Source organism: Phoxinus phoxinus (genome assembly GCF_949152265.1).
Source record: "Phoxinus phoxinus genome assembly, chromosome: 1".
Taxonomy (NCBI): domain Eukaryota; kingdom Metazoa; phylum Chordata; class Actinopteri; order Cypriniformes; family Leuciscidae; genus Phoxinus; species Phoxinus phoxinus.
In genome coordinates, this window is record NC_136876.1 from 55,766,885 (window position 1) to 55,771,829 (window position 4,945).

The following is a 4,945-nucleotide window of genomic DNA, read 5'->3' on the forward strand; positions in this document are numbered from 1 at the left end:
ACCTTGAATGATAGAGGTGAGAATTTTTATTTGTTTATCCCATGACCAGTAACTTCTTTGTCTCATCTTTGTCTTCACCATGTACAGGACGGATGGTACCGGTTGTTGATGTAACAGAACATTACACTTAATGGATGGTTGTAATAACTAGATTCACTGAGTATAAACTCAGCATTGATATATTGATGTTTGAAGATGTCTAATGGATTTTGGTGATTAAAAACTGTTATTAATTTGTCTCCATATGTTTACACTATTAGGCATTTCAAATGGCTCTGATGGCTCTTGAATTAACTTTCCTGAGCTCCAGAAAATACCTGTTAAAATTTCCTAATGGGAAAGAGCGGTTACAGTGAGCATGAGGTGATTTCTCAAAGACGGGCAAGATTCTCTAATGGCCAACGGAGGACTTCCTAGGCAGAGGGTCACCGCCACTGGGCACCTACCCTGAAGGGGGGTGTTAGATGTGAGATGGGTACACTGTAAAAAATTCACCCGTATATTTACAGTAAAATACTGGCAGCTGTGGTTCCAGCCCTTTACCGCAATTTTACGGTTTCAACTATGCTGTAATTTCACAGTAAAGTACTGGCAGCTTTGGTTCCAGCCCTTTACCGTAATTTTACGGTTTCAACAATGCTGTAATTTCACAGTAAAGTACTGGCAGCTGTGGTTCCAGCCATTTACCGTAATTCTACAGTTTTTAATTTTACGGCTGAGCTGTAATTTCACAAAGTACTGGCAGCTGTGGTTCAAGCTATAATTCTACAGTATAAAAAAGTTAGAATATAAATACTGTTTTCTATTTACTCTATTGTCCGATATCTATTAACATCCCTATATAAATAGCATAATGTATACAGACATTCCAAACAGACTTTTTACTCAATGGAAAAAATAACGAAAAAATAGATTATGGTACAGTATTTGCCATTTATTTAAAACAGGTCACAGGTTTTAACAATATTTTCAGACAAATTTGAAAAATACATTTTCAAATTCAATGAGAGGAACCAGTGGGCAAAACCAGAAACCTCACAAAGAGGAAAAAACTAACAAACAAAAAACAAAAAACAGCCAACATGTCACATCAGCATCCAGGTCTGAGAGGAAACCATTGAGAACCAATGGATGAAAAATCCTTGATAGAGGCAAAAAACTGCCAAAACATCCCAAACCTGCTTTTGAAAGATCTGACCTGAGAGGAAGTCCAGATCTGAGAGGATAATCAAGAGACCCAATGGGTGAAAAAACGTAGGAAGTCAAGAGGCAAAAAACAGCCAACACGTCCCACATCAGCTTTTGACACATCTGGTCTGAGGAAATCCAGATCTGAGAGGAAAGAAAATCAAGAAAATCTTAGTGGTTAAATAAATCACAAGGCAAAAACTAGTGATCACATATTCTACGAAGACTTTTAAAAGAGACATACAATGATCATGTTAATAATATACTTAAAGGATTAGTTCACTTTAAAAAAAACTTTTGCTGATAATTTACTCACCCCCATGTCATCCAAGATGTCCATGTCTTTCATTCTTCAGTCAAAAAGAAATTAAGGTTTTTGATGAAAAAATTTCTCCATATAATGGACTTCAATGGGTCCCAAACGGTTTAAGGTCCAAATGACAGTTTCAGTGCAGCTCCAAAGGGCTTTAAACGATACCAGACGATGAATAAGGGTCTTATCTAGCGAAACGTTCGGTCATTTAAAAAAAAAAAAAAAAAGTTTACGTTTTATAAGCACAAACGCTCGCCTTGCTCTGTTCTGTGATGCGCGTTCGTGACGTCATGTAATACGCAATTACGTTGAAAAGGTCACGCTTCTATGAAAAGTCAAAAATGTCTGTCCTGACAAAAATTTTCTTTTAGGCTTTTTAATATTACAACACCCAGGATACGCACACGAAATGGGCATTTTAAACGATAAACTAACACAAAGACATTTGAATATGTGTATATGGTCATTTGTAAACACTGACTCGGTACGGCAAGTGTGACCTTTTCAGCGTAATTGCGTATGAACAGAGCAAGGCGAGCATTTGTGCTTATAAAACGTAAACTTTTTTGTTTATTTTTTAAATGAGCGCACGTTTCGCTAGATAAGATTCATCGTCTGGTATCGTTTAAAACCCTTTGAAGCTGCACTGAAACTGTAATTTGGACCTTGAACCGTTTGGGACCCATTGAAGTCCATTATATGTAGAAATGTTTTCATCAAAAACCTTAATTTCTTTTCGACTGAAGAAAGAAAGACATGGACATCTTGGATGACATGGGGGTGAGCAAATTATCAGCAAAAATTTTTTTAAAGAGAACTAATCCTTTAGCTAACCATAGAGAGCAAATGAGGGTGTATGTTTGTAACAGCATAGAGGAAAAACATAAAAAACATAATCTTTCTGTTAAAGGGATAGTTCACTTTGAAATAAAATGTTGGTATGTTTTAGCTTACCTAAAGGGCATCCAAGATGTAGGTGTCTTTGTTTCCGCAGTAGTTTCAATTTTTATATTTTTAGCTCAACCCGTTCTTGTCTGTCAGTCATATAATGCAGGTCTATGGTCACTGTCTCAAAGAGCACGCACAGAGAAGTCCAAATTAAACAATTCCCCATCGTGAGTACACATTGATGGCCTAAGACACGAAACAAGCGGTTTGTGTGAGAAAACGAACAGTATTTATATAGTTTTTACCTCTTGTACACAACCACGTCCAAGTGATCTGAGGGCGTGCTCTTCCTGGTGTGTGACGTGTGTGCGCCGGAAGTGATCTCTCGTGCGTGTACGTCATTCATTGTTTACACAGAACAGAGATTGTAGGTAAGATGGCTAATAGAAATGGCACTAACTTGCGCTTATCCGGGATGTTTAAACCGACGTAAAAGAAAACAATTACGTATGGTTTCTTTCCGGCGCTTGCACTGACTAAGCCAGAACGCGTGCACACGTCACACACCAGGAAGCGTGCGCCCTCAGATCACTTGGACGTGGTTGTGTACAAGAGGTAAAAACTATATAAATACTGTTCGTTTTCTCACACAAACCGCTTGTTTTGTGTCTTAGGCCATCAATGTGTACTTACGATGAGGAATTGTTTAATTTGGACTCTGTGCGTGCTCTTTGAGACAGTGACCATAGACCTGCATTATATGACTGACAGACAAGAACGGTTTGACCTAAAAATATCAAAATTGAAACTACTGTGGAAACAGACACCTACATCTTGGATGCCCTTGAGGTTAGCTAAAACATACCAAAATTTAATTTCAAAGTGAACTATACCTTTAACAGAAAGATTATGGGGTCAAGACAAGATGAGAAAGTTTAGCTGTGTGTAAAAGAAAGTGATTGTTTTTTCCAGTTAGCCGGAAAGGAGTAGATAGTTAAGTGATTGAGTGTGTGTGTATTGTATAGAGATCTGTTAAGGTATATGTGCAAACAAATGCTTAAAGCAGAATAAGTACATTTGATAGTACAGTGGGGAAAAAGCTATGTGAACCCTCAACCTTTTGGAATTGGTTGGTTTTCTGCATTAATTGGTCATAAAATGTCATCTGATCTTCAACATGGCGTGAAACTCACCAAAGATTAGCTGTGTACAGTCTCAGTAAAACATCAAGTGACTGATTCCTAGAAAAAAAGAAAAAGAAAATAATTATTTTGAAATCTTTAACCAAGCAAAGACATTTAGCATGGAGCACGGAGAACATTGAATAGTGAAATGCCCCAGCTGTTGAGAACTGTCTGTCTGTATAAACGTGTTTCGCGCCGAAAAGTCGAGAATATCAGTCTCTGCCTCGTCTTTAAAACACAATCTCTTTGACTTTTTAATACTATGTCTATATGTGCATGTGAATCTCACAAAAAAGCAGGTACTCGCACCACTAAAACAAAAAAAATATAACGTTAGGTTATATCTATTTTGCTTTGGGAATTTTAACAGCTTTAAGTTACATTGTTTGCATGGAAACTAAACAAATTGACCACAAAATTTGTATTATTATAATGGATCTGGATATTTCGAGTAGTTTTGTAATTATTCTCCATCTTATGTGCATGATATTATGCGAATAAAATGCATCTGGTAAGATTCGCATCGTGTAACGCTACTGAATCAGAAATCCATGTAAATCGAGTTAAGGTTACTACAAAAGAAAGCCAAACTAATTTCTAAATGGTAACTTAACTTTAACCAAGCAAAGAATTCACCGTAATAATCGGAGCTCAGAGAACATTCATTAACAGGCGAAATGCCTCAACCGTTGAGAGCTCTGTCTACAAAAACGCAATTCGCGCTCAGTAACTTGGCAGTCAAAAATACCTTGTAAAAAGGGCGATTTACAGGTGGGGAGCAACATAATAGAATAACAGCAAATAAATAAACTTACCTTGAACAGTGACCTTCATTAAAACAGCCCAGAGGAGTGTTGCGAAACAATTCTGTTCTTGACTGCTTCTGTTCAAAAATAGACCGCGTGAAGATGCCCCGCCCCCACGTGCTATTTTTTACAGTCCACGGCTGTTTTTTCCAGGAAGAAATGGGTTTACATATAAATGCTGTAAATTTACCACAAGTAATTAATTTATGGAACATAGACTGTAAAATTACAGGATTAAACTGTTTATTTAAATAACAGTATTTTACTGTTGGAAATTGGCTGTATTTTTACAGCAATTTTTAACAGTGTATGGTTGAGTAGATGTTTGTTAGGCCAACAGCATCATTGAGGGTTACAGCAGTCTGCCCAAAAATGTGAGCTCTCCAATGCCTGATCACCAGAAACCGCATTCCTTGGATGTGACAAGTGTCATAACTTGATATAACTATGCCAGAGGGAACACCCTGGGGAAAGGAGATTATTTACAAAAGAGCTGATGGGAAGGAGTTTTCAAGAACTAGCTGAGACCATGAGGGTGATTGTCTTTAATTCTGTGGAGACTAAAA

The 4,945-nt window shown here is 37.3% G+C and overlaps 1 long non-coding RNA gene across 1 annotated transcript; it reads right to left on the bottom strand.

Annotated features, from left to right (window-relative positions):
• Positions 1-935: 935 nt before the first annotated feature.
• On the bottom strand, positions 936-4,688 carry LOC307009686. The gene is made up of 3 exons (XR_013800096.1): positions 4,389-4,688; positions 3,583-3,630; positions 936-1,332 (listed from the first exon to the last, which is right to left on the bottom strand). It is a non-coding gene; the product is annotated as an uncharacterized lncRNA (long non-coding RNA).
• Between the last annotated feature and the right edge of the window lie 257 nt (positions 4,689-4,945).